This window comes from Saimiri boliviensis, chromosome 16 (genome assembly GCF_048565385.1).
Source record: "Saimiri boliviensis isolate mSaiBol1 chromosome 16, mSaiBol1.pri, whole genome shotgun sequence".
Classification (NCBI taxonomy): Eukaryota; Metazoa; Chordata; class Mammalia; order Primates; family Cebidae; genus Saimiri; species Saimiri boliviensis.
Window position 1 is genome coordinate 58,143,852 of NC_133464.1, and position 16,473 is coordinate 58,160,324.

The window sequence follows — 16,473 nt, forward strand, 5'->3', positions numbered from 1 at the left end:
TTCAATTTTCTCTGTCTCCTCTCCTTCTAGGACTCATATAATGTGAATACTAGTAGCGTGAGGGTGCCCCCCAGGTCTCTAAAGTTGTATTCATTTTTGTTCATTCTTTTTCTTTCTGATGCTTAGATTAGATAATCTCAACCTATTTCCAAGATCTTGGATTGTTTTTCTTCTGTCAGTTCAAATCTGCTGTTGAACCCCTCTTTAATTTTTCATTTTCAACTCCAGAATGAATTTTTGTTAGGTAGTAAAATTTTTAAATAAATAAACTAACATATCCATCATCTCATATAGTTACCCTTTTTTCTGCATGTCGCAAGAGCACCCCAAATCTACTCTCTTAGCAAGAATCCTGAATACAAGGTTATTAACTCTAGTCCTCAGGCTGTACCTTAAGTCTCTAAATTATTTATCTCTGTATCTTCAACTTTATACTCTTTCACCTCCGTCTTCGTGTCTGATCCCCACACCTAGCAACCACCATTTTTTTTTTTTTTTTTTTTTTTTTTTTTGAGACAGAGTGTCGCTCTTGTTACCCAGGCTGGAGTGCAATGGCACGATCTCGGCTCACCGCAACCTCCGCCTCCTGGGTTCAGGCAATTCTCCTGCCTCAGCCTCCTGAGTAGCTGGGACTACAGGCACGTGCCACCATGCCCAGCTAATTTTTTGTATTTTTAGTAGAGACGGGGTTTCACCACGTTGACCAGGATGGTCTCCATCTCTTGACCTCGTAATCCACCCGCCTCGGCCTCCCAAAGTGCTGGGATTACAGGCGTGAGCCACCGCGCCCGGCGGCAACCACCATTTTATTCTGTGTCTAGGTACTCGACTTTTTTCTTTCTTTCTTTTTTTTTTTTTAGATTCCACATATAAGTAAGATTGTGTAGCATTGTTCTTTCTGTGTCTGGCTTATTTCACTTAACATAATGTTCTCCAGGTTCATCTATCTTGTGGCAAATGGCAGGATTCTCTTTTTATGACCAAATAATATTCCACTTTATATATGTACCACAATTTCTTTATCCATTTATCCATCAATGGACCCCTAATCCATTCAGAATTTCTCGAGAAATTTTCATTGTGTCTCCAGAATTTCTATTTGGTTATATATAGAAAACTATATATATATACTTCTCTCTATTTATTTATACACACACACACACACACACAGACACACACTTTTCTATATATATACTTTTCCATATAGATACTTTTCTATATATATATAAAGTATATATTTATGAAGTCTGTGTGTATATATACATACTTTTTTATATATATGCACATGCTTTTCCATATCTATTTGGTAAGACATAGTTTTTAATTTTTTCCTTTAAAGCTTTTTTTTTTTTTTTTAAGACATCGTCTCTGTCACCCAGGTTGGAGTACAATGGCATGATTTTGGTTAACTGCAGCCTCAACCTCCTGGGCTCAAGTGATCTTCCCACTCTAGCCTCTCAAGTAACTGGGACTACAGGCGTCTGCCACCACACATAGATAATCTTTTGTATTTGTTGTAGAGATGGGGTTTCTCTATGTTTCCCAGGCTGGTCTCTAACTTCTGGGCTCAAGTGATATACCCATTCACCCTCCCAAAGTGCTGGGATTATAGGTGTGAGACACCACACCTGGCCTTGTTTGCGTTTCATTCTTTAGGATTGGTTTCTTTTTGTTCTTTAACTACATTTGTAATAGCTGACTAAAAATCTTGGTCTAATTGCCCAATGTCTGCAATTCCTCAGGGATAGTTTATAACCAAAAAAAGAATTACTCAGAGAATAATAGTTTCAAGCCAGGCCTGGTGGCTCATGCCTGTAGTCCCAGCTACTTGGAAGGCTGAGAAGGAAGGGATCATTCGAGTGCGGGAGGTTGAGGTTGCAGTGAGCTATGATTGTGCCACTGCACTCCAGCCTGGGCGACAGAGTGAGACTCTGTCTCAAAAAAAAAAAAAAAAAAAAAAAAAAGGAAGAAAAGAAAAGAATAACAGTTTCTATTGGCTGCTTTTCCTCTTACTCTGATTGCAATAAAGGGTTTCCTATTTCTTTGTATGCCTCAAAAATTTTTGTTGAAGTTGGACACTTAATATAATATAGTAACTAAAAATGAGAGTCCCAGTCCCAAGTTTTGTTGTAGACATTTATTGTTGCTGTTGCTATTTGTTTGTTTGCTAACTTTCTTGGACAAATTCTATGAAGTCTATATTTTTTTGTCATGTGTGGGCACTAAAGTCTGCTTATTATCTTAATGATAAGCTAATGATTGGACAGAGATCTCCATGAACTGATGTCTCCTTTCCTTTGCTGAGGGTGCGTGTGTGTGTCTGTGTGTGTGTTTGGGGAGGGTGGTGGAGAGGTGAGGGTTGCTTTTAATGATCATGCAGGCAGTTTATGATTCTGCCTTAGCCTTCATGTCCTTCTTGTGAGAGCCTCAAAGTCAGCCTGAGGTGAGAGATTATGGCCTTCTCAGGTCTTTCTCAGCCTTGTGCATGGTCACATGCACATGACCCAAATTCTCAGGAATATATCAAAACTCTTCAAAGTCTCCATTTTATTCTCCAGTTTTTCTTTTTCAGTTATTGGTCAAGCCTCTGGTCAACCCCAACTGGTAATGACAAATCAGGCATCTAAGATATTAGATAATTACCCCTATTTTTTTTTTTTTACAAGTGCCCTGAGGATAGGGTTATTTGCACAGAGTAAGCTCTGAGTTAAGTCAAATAAAGACAAGTTCTATGAATGAAGCTTTTCAGTGAACTGCCAAACACGTCAAATAGTAATTCTTTGAAGATGGAAAGAATCCATCCTAACTCTTACTCAGTCATTCTGGAAATCTCAATTATTGGTTTTTACAAACCATTCTTCTTTTCTAATATATGTGCTTAAGACTATCAGTTTCCGAGACAGCCGAATAAAAACAGCTCCTGGGAGAACCTCCCACCTGCCACTGGTGGACAGGCCAGGATCTCGGGAAGTTCACACTGTTTGCAGCGGGGCAAGGATCCTGGCCTCTCATGTTCCTGGGTAGCAACCTAGGATTCAACCTGTGAGATGGGGGCCTGTTAGCAGGAACCCCTTTCCCTTTGCTGAGATTTTCCCCCCCTTTACACCTAATAATACATTTTGTTTTTCTTACCCTTCTAGGTGTCCACAAGCCTAATCTTTCCTGGTTGTATGACAAGAACCTGGTTTATAGCTAAACCGAGGAGAAAGTCCTACAGCATTTCCACCTAAGTACACTTACCTGCATCTCACATGTCTTGATATGTCACCTTTGAATTACCATTCAGTTAAAATGTTCTCTGATACCATTGGAATTACTTCTTTGATCCACTGGCTATTTACAAGTATATTTCTTAATTTCCAAATATATGGGGATTTTTCCAATTACCTTTTTGTTACTAATTTCCGGCTCAATGTCATTATGATTTACACAGAGAATATGGTTTGTATACTCCAATGTCATCATTTCAATTTGCTAATACTTGCCTTATGCCCCTGCATACATTCAATTGTGGTAAATGTTCCACATCCACTTGAAAATAATTGGTGTTCTTCAGTTGCTTGATGCAGTGTTTCCTCTCTGTGTATGTCTGAATTAGGTTGAGTCTTTACCTTCGTCGTTCAAACCTTCTATAGTCAATTTCACTATTCTTTCTTCAGCTGTGTCTAATCTGTTTTGATTCAGTCTTTGATTTTATTTATTAAATATTATTTCAATCTAGGATATTCACTTGGTTCTGTTTTTCTGGTACCAAATTTATCCATCTTGATTTTTAATTCCATGCATTAATTGTAGTTATGTTAAAGTCTATGTCTTATTATTATTCAAGATATAGATCTTCTGTGAATATGTTTCTATCATCTGTTTTCCCTCTTGATTTTCTGTCAAAACTTATTTTCTTATATGGCTTGTTATTTTGATAGAGTGCCAATATTCTGAGGCTCTTCAGCATGTTATCTTCTTCCAGATGTATTTATTTTTGATTCTGGTAGGCAGAGAGGCTAGAAATCAATTACTTTAATCGAGTCTGCAATTGAGATAATTCTAAACTGGGCTTCACTTCTTGTGAGATAGGCTTCTTCAGTTGATCCTTCCTCCAAACAAAAGCTTGTGGTATTTTTCAGAACTTCTCCTCCCTGATAGATCCTTAGGTGCAATTTTAACCCTTAGACCTCTTGCAGTGCTAAAATTTCTGTTCAAATTTCTCAGCCTTTCATTCACTGCTTTCAATTTGAAATCAAATGATTTGAGGGAAAAGAATCTTCAAATGCCATACTCACCTCCACTGTCTTTATTGCTTGTTCAGGTCTCGGTCTCAAAATTTTTCTCCCTGCCTAGGTATCTGTGAGATGTCCAGTTCCTCAAGTTGTTCCAAATACAATATTTTGCCCCAAACAAACTAGTCAGCCTTTACCTAGGGCAACACTTATATGGGGGGTTATAACCAAAAGAGTCATATAATAGAACTTTAGACTGTTGACCTGACCAAAAGGCCCAAACTAGCAGTAAATAAATCAGAAATAACAATTAAAATAGCTAGCATGTGTTGATCATTTCCGATGCACTCCATCACTGTCCTCAGTGCTTTTGCATATATAGCCCATTTAATCTTAAAAATAAATTAACACATTAAGTATTAATACCATTTCCATTTTACATATGAGGAAGGACGTGCATAGAAAATTTCAGAAACTTGCCTAAAGCTACACAGAAGTAGAGCTTAGATTTGAACCAAGACAGTTTTGCTCAGAGACTATACCGCTTTAAAATAGAATGTTACTATAATAACGAAGGCATCAATAGCCCAAGTCACAATGAGCATTTTCATTGGGGAGTCAGAGAAGAACAGCCAGCTACAAGAAATAGTTTGAAGAAAGACTCAAAAGCTGATCAGATTGTTGCCTGGCATGAAGATGAAGGAAAGGTCTCAATTACCCGGCCTCAATACCTGGAAAGTGATCCTGTGCTGATAGAAATGTGAAATTGAGCTGGAGTTGGTTTAGATGGGCTGGGGAAGTATTGTTACATGAAACTTTGAAATCCTCAGTGATTCACAGTTCATAAAATGTTTGCTATTTCAAGTAGGCCTTATAGCCTCTGGAGGAAACAGCAATAAGATTACTATTGTTGAATGTGAATGGAGTACAGAAAGTAAATCAATTGACACCAGCAAGCTCATGGGATTGAAAAGGATATGCTTTCTCCCACGGCCACACACTGTGTACCAAATCAATAATTTCTATTCACTCCAGATAGACAGTTTAACTTAAATATTTTTAGATCAGTGCCTCATGAGTGACAGACATTTAACTTAAAAATTTTCAATGCTATTATTTAAAAAAATAGTTTCCCGTTCTCTCCAATTTTCAAGGTAATGCATAGTCATTGTAAAACAAAAATTAGAAAATAGAGCAAAGAAAATCATCCATATCCCAATGCTCAAAGTTAACCAGTATAAACATTTTGGGGTATATTCTTCTAATATATTTCCTGTGCTTATGACCACATATAATCTATGCAATTGGCTTTATTCTGTGTATGCTGTTTTGTGACTTGCTTTTTCATATAATATCATTCAAACATCCCAATTTATTTAAACATTTTTGAGAACACAATTTTTCATTGCTGCCAGAGTCTACATTTGCCTATGTTGGAAAATTAATTTATTCCATTAGGGATATATTATGGTTGATCCTTGAACAACATAGGTGTGGAATTCATGAATTACACAAAGAGTATAGTGTTGGATTTAAATTTTAAATATTAAAAAGTACTCACAATTTTAAAAATAGATATGATACAGCTGTGTTTATCGAAGCAGACTAGCAGCAACAATATCACAGAAGCCATGCATACCTGCTGTGCACAGATCATAGTCTCTAAGACTATTCCCACTAAGAGGAGCCAGGGCTCCACTGATAAATGACTATTTTTCTAGGCACAGGGGATGGAAAGTATAAACTCAACTTGGGACATATTTTTTTAGAAAGCAAGGAAACTTTTATGTCACATCAAAAGGACACAGGGGACCAGGCATAGTGGCTCATGCCTGTAATCCCAAAGCTTTGGGAGGCCAAGGCAGGTGGATCACTTGAGGCCAAGAGTTCCAGACCAGCCTGGCCAACATAGCAAAACCTGTCTCTACAAAAATACAAAAATTAGCATGTAGTCCCAGCTCCTCTGGAGGCTGAGGCATGAGAATCACTTGAACCCAGGAGGCAGAGGTTGTAGTGAGCCGAGATCATGCCAGTGCACTCCAGGCTAGGCGACAAAGAAAAACTCTGTCTCAAAAAGAAAAAAAAAGAATGATGTTTATAATTGCTTGAAATCCATGGAATCTCTAACAATTTATGATACTAAAAAAAAAGAAAAAGAACTCATTTGTCACCATCTAAGGTGACAGTTAAGGCTGTTAAGCCAATTTCTTTGAAAATAAGAAAATGAATTAATAATGTATCCTGTCTTTCCTTTGCAAACTGTACATGATGACACCAAAGCCCCAGCTGATGTGGGCAAGCTTTGGAGAAGAATGCTGATGGATCCACATAGAAGGAGTGAATGAATCAGAAAGAAACTATTGTTTCACATTCCTAATTAAGTGATTAGTTTGGCAAGTTGATCCATTGGTTTTGAAAGCACTGTATACCTGGTTAATGGGAAACTAGACATCGTGTCTCAAAATAAAACTGAGTGGAATATATATCCTTGTATGATAGAGGGATCAGGCTGTTATCTGTATAATGGTTAATTTAACACCAGGAAGTATGGGTCAGCCAGATACCAGAGCCTCTTGATGTAACACAATGTGACTGTTTTTACATAGGCAAGTCTCTGGAAGCAGAGCCTGTGATCCACTGGGGGATGAGGAAGGCTCTCTGGAGCCAGGGAGTGAAGGAAGCAGGAAAGGGCAGGGGAAATGCTATATGAGGCTGGGTCCCAGCCGGAGAAGGGCAACACCCTGATCCCAAGGGTAGCTCAGGAGCACGACCTGCTCCACAGGGTCTGCCTACCTTGAGGAGCATGCCACTGCCTGCAAGCTTCCCTCTGTGCACCATTCCCATTTCCCTTCTGCTTCAGCCACATAATCGTAAAGGGCATCCTGTGAGGTGCTGGAATATAACTTCCATGGATGCAGGTGAAGGGGGCTGAGTTGTGGCCTCCAAAATTCATATGCTGAAGCCCTAACCCCCAGGCCCTCAGAATGTACTAACTATATTTGGAGATAGAACCTTTAAAAGGTAATTAAATTAAAATGGGGTCATGAGAGTGAGCCTGAGTCCAACCTGAGTGGTGTCTTTATAAGAAAAGGAAATCAGGATCTAGAAACACACAGAGTGAAGACACGGGGAGAAGGCAGCCACCTGCAAGCCTGGAGAGAGGCCTCATAGGAAGCCAATCCCACTGACGCCTTGATCTTAGACTTCCAGCTGCCAGAACCGTGAGAACATTAATTACTGTTGTTTGAGCCACCTCGTCTGTGGTACTTTGTTAGGGCAGCCTGAGCAAATGAATGCAGTAGAGATCTTTATTTTGCTTACTGTTTCATTCCCAGAACTTACAACAGTGTCTGGCACATAATAAACATAGTTATTGAATAAATGAATAAATAAATAAATAAATGTTCTATTTCTAGAGTTTTAAATGAAAAGCAGGGGAAAAGACCTCTACTTTCAGATTTTCTCTCTATATATCTGTGGCTTTTATTCTTTTGCCTCTCCCCATCACACTTTTTATCCCAGCAGAGGTTTCATCCTTGCCTTCTCCTCCCATTTTCTTCTTCCAGTGAAGGAAGAATTTTTCCTCACCTTGCCAATTTCAGGGGACTTTCTCTACATTCCATTTTTTTCTGTGCATTCCGTTGGATCTTTGTTCTTGGTGATTGTGGCAGATTGACTTTTCCAAAGATGGCTTTAACATCACCCATCCATATGCTCTTCTTACACTGTGACCTCTCCAATCTGCCATCAAGAGGCAGAGTCATCTCCTCCATCTGAACCCAGGTGAGCCTTCGGTTACTTAACCCACAGAGTGCAGGGAAAGGGATGTGTAACCGCTGAGGGCAGCCGGGTGCAGAAGCCCTTTCTACCAGCTAACCAGAGTGCTAATCTCCCAGTTCCATGCTCACAGCCTGAAAACAACCACAGAGAAATTATCTATATCATGGGGGCCAGCAAACCATGCGCTCTCTCTCTTTCTCTCTCTCTCTCTCTCTCTGTGTCTCTCTCTCTCACACACAGACGGCTGATTAATAAATACAAGTGCACCACTGTTTCTGAGGCTAGATCATAAAAGATGAATGGTTTCCTCTGGATCTCTCTTAGTCCACTTGCTCTTAAATCCCAGCCCCTATGCTGAGAAGAAGCCCAGGGCTCATGAAGAGGCTGTATGTAGCGTTCTGGCCCACAGCCCCAGCTGAGGTGCTAGCCACAGCCAGTGTCAGCTGCCACTGCGTGTGAGTGAGGATGCCTTTAGATGACTGCAACCCCAGCTATTGTCTGCATTCATAGGAGAGACCCAAGTGAAAACCTCCCAGTGGAGCCCTGCCAACCCGTAGAACTGAGAGACAGTATAATCATTGTTTATACTCCTTAGTTTGGAGTGGTTTTGCCCCAATAGATCATCAGAACAGTGATATTTGCTCTTTTCTTTACCATGGCATCACAAATTAAGGGGAGTGAAAATGCAACCATCTGACATTGTAAAAAATATTCGTTTTACATGATAAAACTTTGTGCTCAGAGTGACATTCATTCACTTTTTCATTCATTAATTCATTAATTCACTCAATAAATATTGGTCAAGTGCTAATTAAGCATCAAACCTTGTGCTCAGTGTTAAGAGGAGCCCACAGTCCACAAATGCAAAAGAAATGGAAAGAATTAAATACAAATATAGTGTGAAAAACACCACAGTCCAGGATACACTGGGGGTGTGCAAAAGAGAAAGGGACCAACTCTTTCCTGATTGGAGTTCAATTGATGGCACAGAGAGCAGGAGATAGCCAAAGAAGACTTCAGAGAGGATATGGACCAGGCTATGTCCTGAAAACTGGGTGCTTTTCCAAGTTATTAGTGGGAATGGTTTCTCAAACAGAGAACAGCCCACGAGAAGGGCATGGGAGCCGTGGGAATCAGATCTGAAAACCCTTGTTTGACGTGACTGGGCATTTTAAATGCTGGGCAGTGGCTGAAGGACTTAGTTGGGGGAGCTGCCTGCTGAGCCATGTTGAGAAATATCAGGTTGAAAAGATAGGTCCAAACCAAGTTATAAAAACCTTTGACTCTATCCTGAGAAGAAATTATTAGTAAAATAAGAATTAAAGTATTATTTTAAATTTATTACAAATCAGCAAACATGCTTGATGATAAAACACTCAGGGCTTACTGTGTGCCTATAATTTCACATTGATGTAAGTGTACCAGCTGACTGATGCCTCTACTCTTGACTGTTCAGGGCCCTTGTCTAGCTTTTAAATACTTTCAAAATATCCCCGAAGACATTATTAAAGAACAAGGCAAAGTGGGTAGCATTCACCGTTTTGTAAATAACAGCCAATTTATTAGGCAAAGAAAACAGGTATGAATATTAGAAAGAAATCATCATTACTTTTTTTTTTGAGACGGAGTTTCGCTCTTGTTACCCAGGCTGGAGTGCAATGGCGCGATCTCGGCTCACCGCAACCTCCGCCTCCTGGGTTCGGGCAATTCTCCTGCCTCAGCCTCCTGAGTAGCTGGGATTACAGGCACGTGCCACCATGCCCAGCTAATGTTTTGTATTTTTAGTAGAGACGGGGTTTCACCAAGTTGACCAGGATGGTCTCGATCTCTTGACCTCGTGATCCACCCGCCTCGGCCTCCCAAAGTGCTGGGATTACAGGCTTGAGCCACCGCGCCCGGCCAATCATCATTACTTATAGATGACTTTGCTTAGTACCGAATAAAGAGGGGGAGAGAGAATCAACTTAAAATTGTAGTTGATAATGACAGTAGAATGCCAATTCTCCCCAAATTTATGTATAAACTTTAGTGCAATCTCAAACAAAATTACGGAAGGGTTTTTTTTTCCACAGGGGAACATTTCAAGTAGCTGGGACTACAGGCACACCACCCCACGCCCAGCTAATATTTTATTTTTTAGTCTAACTACGTTGCCCGAGCTTGTCTCGAACTCCTGGACTCAGGATCATCCTGCCTCGGCCTCCCAATGTGCTCGGTCACAAATGTGAGCCACCTTGTCCAGCCTGTTCCTGAAAGAGACGCCCGGGTCCCACTGAGAGGCCAGACAGCAGGAGGCGGCGGGGAGGGAGGGCAAACAGCTGCCAGTAGGTGGCGCTGTGAATTTTCCCAACCCTAAAACTCGCCCCTGGGGACTTAGACCCTCGGGCTTGGAGCCCAGGCTAAGGACACGAAGACAGGAGAGTTATTCCTTCCCTCATGCCCACTCTAAGGCTCCACCTTTGACCCGATTACAAAGGTGGAGGCGGGAAACCTGACAGTGGCGTGTCCGTGCACTCTCCCACAGGGCCTCTGCGGCCGCTGAAATCGGGGCTGATGGACACCCCGGGATTTTCCAGAGCACCTTTGACAACTGCCCGGTTCCGCAGGACCCTTGGAATGTTAGGGCTTGACTTCCCAGCCTCTCAGATGCTGGATTTGTTTACTTATTAAATTGTGCTAAAATACACATAACATAAAACTCGCTGTCTTAACCACTGAAAAAAGTCCAGTTCAGTAGTGTTAAGAATATTCACATTGTTGTGCAGCCAATCTTTTTCATCTTGCAAAACTAAATGCCACATCCCTTAAACACTAGCTCCCCATGCTCCCCTTCCTCCAGCACCCATAGACTTCCGCTTCTATGAGAGTAGACTGTTCTATGTGCCTTATGTGAGTGGAGGCATACAGCATCTGCCTTTCTGTGGCTGGCTTATTTTCTAGCGTAATGGCCTCAAGCTTGCAGCACGGGCCAGGGGTTGCCTGTGGTTTAATTATTCTTCTTCTGGACTATGAACTACTTTCAGGACTCACGCATTCTGTTTCTCTTTTTCTTAAATTGTCCTCAGGAAAATTAAAATACTGTGAAAAGTCAAAAAAAAAAAAAAATGAAAACGTCTATTGAAATGCTTTTTGACTCAGGTAAAAGTTAAAGTGAGGGACCCTGAAGGTTTTCTCCCAAATTAGGAAGCCATCAGGATGAGTAGATGGTAAAAATAGAAAAGGTGACTCAAATAGAAGAGTGACATCAGAATGGAAAACTTCCAAAAAAGCATGCAAAGAATGAGGATAGTTACACAGAACTATTTGTTGGGGAATATCACACAGCAAAGATGGAAACAAAGACAAGCTTTTGCGCAGTCTTGGGGAATAGTGAGAGTGAACACTCATCAATGTCCCTCGGCTTTCTGATTGCTCCTTGTGGGGTGCACAACCTGGTCTTTGGGCAACTTTAGTATCTCCATTTCTACAGCTTCCATCAAGAAGTCAGGCCTACCCTCATTAACTCACAGTTGCATTTGTAATTAAACTCAGGGACATGCTCATTAACTCACTACTTTTGCATCAAAATCAAAATTCCTTATGGGGTACATTTGATTTTATTAAGTAATCTTTTTACTCACAGTACCTGGCTTGGAGTCAGCAGTATTCGTTCAATGAATGAATGAACTCACTTTTACCAGGAGAACCACCTCAACTAAAAACATGCATTTAAAAATTTATACTCTGAATTCAACTTTCACTCAATTCTACTATCATCTCCCCCAATGTGCCCTTTATTCATATGGGAATAGTGTAGTGGTGCCACATGTGGACTCGGTATCACATGGCCTGAGTTTAAGTTCATTACACGCTTCGTAGCCGTGTGCCTTTAATCTCTCTGGACCTCGTGCTACTCATCTGTGAAGTGGGGGTATTAATCGCACCTGCTTTGCTTTGGGCAGCATTTCCAGTGGTGGTTTTCCGCTCACATCTCTAGAGTTAGCAGCAGCTTCCATTATCAATTGTTAATCTCTGGGTTACTCCACCTACATCGTGTGTGATTTTTCAGCTCTTCCATGGCTCTTGTAACTAATTCCCCGTATCATATTCCCTGTTTTCCTAACTGACACAGTGATTATTATGACTATCATTTATCATTAGCTTTGGAGTCTCATAATCACTTTCCAAACACTCCTACTTTCTCCCCCACAAAAAAATCTCCTGTTTCTGCACTCACAAATACAGTTGTCTGGTTTGGCAGAAAAATATTCCTTGATGTTTTGCTGCATCTTTGGGGACATGTGGAAAAGCTCCTGAATGACCTGCCATTATTTTCTCCCTTCCTGAACTCCCAGGAAGACTGCCCCATAACCTGAAATTTTCTTTGTTTTGATGTCTAGGCTAAAATGTGCTCAGAAAGGACTACTGTCCCTTTTCGGACACGTCCAGGGAAGGCTCTTGATCACTGTGTGTTCCCAGATGCCACCATTGTAGCAGGGAAGCCTTAAGGCTCTGACCTCACTGCTCATAGTCACTCTGATTCTGCTCACTTAATGTGAAATAAGATTCAAGTACCATCATGCATCACTGAACAATGGGGATATGTTCTGAGAAATGTGTCATTAGGCAATTTGGCCATTGTGTGAACATCATAGAATGTACTCACACAAGCTCACATGGTATAGCCTACTACACACCCAGTGCTCCCTAACCTTTTTGGCACCAGGGACCAGTTTCATGAGGGTGAGGATGGGAGAAGGTTTTGGCATGAAACTCTTCAACCCTCAGGCATTAGACTGTCATAAGTCCAGCCTATTGTTCCTAGCCTACACGCCTGAGGCTTTTTACAGTTAACCATTTTTTTTATAAGTAGGAGTACACTCTAAAATAATGATAAAAAGTATAATATAATCAATATATAAAGAAGGGACTTGATTGTTTTTTATTACTGTAAAGTACGTACTATACACAATTGTGCGTGCTAGACTTTTATATGACTGGCAGTGCAGTCGATTTGTTTACACCAACATCACCACAAACACATGAATAATGTGTTGCACTACAACATTGTAACTACTGTGACATCACCAGGTGATAGGAAGTTTTTAGTTCCATTATAATCTTAAGGAACCACCATCGATGTGGTCCATCATTGACTGAAACATTGTTATGTGGCTCGTGACTGTAACTGTACGCCCTCTCCCCTTGCTCCTCTGCCCCGCCCTGTCCTGTGGTGTGAAGTGGTCAGCTTGGATTCAGGACTGGGAGAATGGCAGGGCCAGCCCTAGAGTGAGCAGAGAAGTGGCCTGAGGCACAAGGCTTAAGGAGGTGTCCTCCCAGGGCCGTGCAAGTGCAGGGGTGGCCTCTGAGGGAGCAGCTCCTTACATTTTGCATCATAGGCTCTGTTCTTAACCTCACCCCAGTCCCTCCTCAGTAGACCGGACTTTTCCACCAAAATGACAACAAAAATCTGAATGTCAGGGTTGGAGAATGCCTTTAATGTCATGTGGCGCCAGTTTCTCAAACTGTGGTCCATGGAGCACCTGCAGGGGGCTTACCAGAATCTCAACTGCAGATTCCTGGGCCCAGGCTGGACCTACAGATTCAGAATCTTTGGGAGGTGGTACAGGAATCCGCATTTCAATGAAGAATCTCTGGCCCTTCTTACAAATCAGCAGTTGAGAACTTCTGCTACTAGGTGCTTGCTACCAACACACAGCAGCGTCACACAGCAGCCTGCTTCAGGACTAGGAAGGCCACTGTGAGAAAGTTGATGACATGGGGCACTATTTGGCCTCCCTGTAGCTTCACTCTGTCTCAGAGCTGGCGTCTAGAACGACCTGGAATCAACTGAATCCCTTTTCTACGTGGCAGTCCTCAAGTCCATAGAGCCCCTCATATCCTCAGCCCACGTTGAGTACTTTCACTCACTTTCCTAAGCAGCCGCTGCTGGGTCCACCCTCCCTCATATGCCACCAGCATGCAGGGAGGACAAGGGGTGAAAAGGGGCTCGCACCAGAAGTAAATCCCTAGGTTTAGTGTCTAAGGGGACTGCCCGCGGGAATTCCTAACTCCAAGGGGTCGGCCATCTTTCCACAGCTCCCGGGGTCGCTCTGCTGCCCCCCGGCGGGCCCCGGGAACACTGCAGGGGTATGAGCCGGCGGTGGGGCTGCTCTCCCCACACGTGGGAGTGGGAAATGGAGAGAACCCGCCCCTTAGAGGAAAAGCCACGAGTTGCTGTTGCGTTTCAGGAGAGAAAGGGAGAAAGAAAGCGTGCGACAGGGAGTGGGAGCCCCAAGTGAAGAGGAGCCCCACAGAGTCAGCCCTGGACACCGGGACCCCAGAGGGGCTGAGTGCTGCCTGGTTCTGAATCCCACTCGGCTCAGCTCAGGTGAGTCCGGCAGCCTTGGGCAGCCTGTGAAGTTGGAGAGACAGCCCTAGCAGAGGGTTTCTTGGAATCATTCCTAGGAAGATGCCGCTGTGCTGATTTATGCTTTCTGGAAAGAAAATGATTGTATTATGGAAGTGCTATTTTTGATTTTGTGGAGGGAAAGAAAACAATCTTCATTGAGGCTAAGGGAAATCGGTTTTTGAAAGAAGAGGATAATCGTAAAGGAATAATGAACTGCAGGTGAAAGCAAGTTTGTGGGACTGTTAGAAACAACCTGGCGGCTGCAGGACAGCGAGGGGGGCCCCACAGACTTCACCTCCACGTTTTACTTGTTGGGGCTCTGAGCAAGTGGCTTTGACTTGGTCAATTTAAAGGGGTGATAGAGCTCAAAGGAAGTGCATTTTCCATTTTCTAGGAGCCAAACAATGAAGGCATCCTAGGGAGGTTGTGGAATGACTTTGGGACACAGTAGGTATCAGTAACCTCGGCTGAATTCGTGCATGCAGGCATAGCTAGGAGAGAAAGCAGCACAGGTTACGTAGAGAGCTGCAGATAGGAGAGGACTGTGTCCTGAGCACCCGAAATGTTTGTTGGAAATATTCAACAATGCGAGTTAACATCTGCTTGGAAGAAACAGGTGTGGGGATGATTAATGTTTAATATTAAATGTTATTCAAAACCAAGCAGTGCGTTACTCCTCACAGCTGATTTAGGAATAATTTACCAAGCCAATCAGTAAAATCATAGTCACATATATATGTTCACTGTTGATTCATGAAACAAATCAGAGGTTAAAAATAAAGTAGAATTTTACAAATTGGAACTCTAAAACTGGGAACATTAGACATAGAAGGTTTTTCAGACCTAGTCCTACTCTGTTTTTGGGCACTACCCTGCTCCTTGTAGGGTGTTTTGCAGCATCTCTAGTCTCTTTATCCACAGCCCTGCCCCAGCCATGACTATTAAAAAATGTTTCCACATACTGTATTGCCAAATGTGCCTTGGGGGTCAGATCACCTCTGGTTGAGAACTACTGAGATGTATTAATTGGACTAAGAATTGAAAGTGCATTGAGCATGTCATTTGGCAAGTATTGATTAATTCCCATGGCACCGTTTACTATCACTCAGCTGCCAGGAGAGGAAGCATCAGGGGCTACTATCAAGAGCCTTCTAGGTGTGAGACACACCGTCCTATCACAGCATGCACAAGGATGAACTTCTAAGTCACTGCTTGATCACACTGGAGAGAAGGCACTGCCCAGCCTGTTACCATAATCTCTTCCTGTTTCAGATTTCTAACAAATAAGAAAACTCTATCAAATAAGAAAAAATGTGCATTTTCTTAGTACTTAGGAGGTATAGAAATCCATTAAATGAATTGCATTGACATGAATCCATCATTACTATGTGTTTGCTCTATTGGGCATCTCCTGCAGTTGAGGGACCCTCTCTTGGAAGAGCTACCACTTCAAACGGCTCCAAGGAACATGCAATTGAGTTTTGTGAGTTGTTCAAGTCCCCACCATAATAGTGAAGAGGTCTTTTGTAGCATATTTGAATCTGCAAATTCACACAGGGAGTTCTGTGAATCAAAAAGCAGATTCACTATTTCCTCAAATTGCAGCTTTCTTTGTGGGCTTGATCTGAATTGAAATAAATCCATATCATGGGTCGTAAAAACTAAATCACAAAGGGGAACATACAACTGGGAAACAAGCCTAGAAAGAATTGGCAATATCACTGGCAATCAAAAATGTAAATTAAAATAATTCATTTCCACTTTTGCCTATGAGAGTAATAAAAATGCATTAGCCTTTCTGCCACCCAGTGGTGGTTCGGTGTGGTGCAACTGGCACTCTCATAATTGCTGGTGGCGCTGGAAATAGATACAGCTCATTTAGAAGACAATTTTACCTCAAACCCCAAAAATTGCTTATGCTTTTTAAGTAAATAACTATTCCAAGAGACCTATGTGATGCCTGAAACAAAGCACTTTTCACAGAGAGAAATGTCTCTTAGGATTAGTTATGAGTGAAAAGTAAATATCCAAAAACAAGATACAGAGAAATATAGTTCGTTGTAGCCTACTCTGTAGAATGTAATT

General features: G+C 41.8%; 1 protein-coding gene across 2 annotated transcripts in view; it reads left to right on the top strand.

Annotated features, from left to right (window-relative positions):
• TMEM272 (transmembrane protein 272) overlaps positions 1–16,473 on the top strand; it is a 92,504-nt gene that overhangs the window by 45,798 nt on the left and 30,233 nt on the right. The window contains exon 1 of one of the 2 annotated variants that reach the window (XM_039473344.2): positions 14,137–14,367. The exons of the other annotated variant lie outside the window; for it this stretch is intronic. The gene's annotated coding sequence lies outside the window, so the exon portion shown is untranslated. Of the gene's footprint in view, positions 1–14,136; positions 14,368–16,473 lie in introns of those variants that run through there. 2 annotated transcript variants of the gene reach the window in all.